The following is a 793-nucleotide window of genomic DNA, read 5'->3' on the forward strand; positions in this document are numbered from 1 at the left end:
TACCTTATTCTCAGCTCCCTTCATGGAGTCATTGCAGTTCTCTAAAGTATTATACAAGACAGAGCCTTCAAAAGAAAGGCGGCATGCTTTCATTTGTATCAAGGGTAAGGATGAGGAACTTCCTAGGGCCTACCAGAAGATCGCTTTTACATATCAGAAGTCAGGATTGTTGCTGATTTATGTATGTCACTATATTAGAGTGAGAATCAGTGATAAGTAGACACCTCAGAATTTGCCTTCCTGTTTAGAGACTGCTTTTAACCTCAAGGAAATCTATAACCACAAGTAAAAGGGCAAATACCCAAGTAAATGAAGGGTACTCTGAATAAGGCTGTCGAGAAAAAGTGACCAAAACAGGAAGCAAGTATTAATCAGATATAATTTTACTAAATTCCCAGGGGGAAATCTTTGTTACTGGGACAGGACAGGTTTAATGTCAGTATGAGCTCTCTGTACCCTCCTATCAGACACATGTATTTGGTGAGCATAGATATGAGCAAGCATCACTAAACAAATGTATTATTAAATTACTTCAGATTAAACTAGGTGGATATGCTTATCTCACAGTAAGGATGATATTGACAATAAGATCTACTATCCACTGGTACTAACTACTTACATTCATTTAACCATGGCAATATCTCTGCCATTAGGAACTGGAATATTCCAGATTGGTGCCAATTTTCCTTTCCCTGAACTATGTTTAAATGAATATCAACATATGTATCTGATGCTCACCTCTTTCCTGCATGCTTAGGAATAACAAATCCTTCTTTCTAAAAAGACTCACACT

The sequence above is a fragment of the Tupaia chinensis genome, unplaced genomic scaffold (genome assembly GCF_000334495.1).
Source record: "Tupaia chinensis unplaced genomic scaffold, TupChi_1.0 Scaffold143711_1, whole genome shotgun sequence".
Lineage (NCBI taxonomy): Eukaryota > Metazoa > Chordata > Mammalia > Scandentia > Tupaiidae > Tupaia > Tupaia belangeri.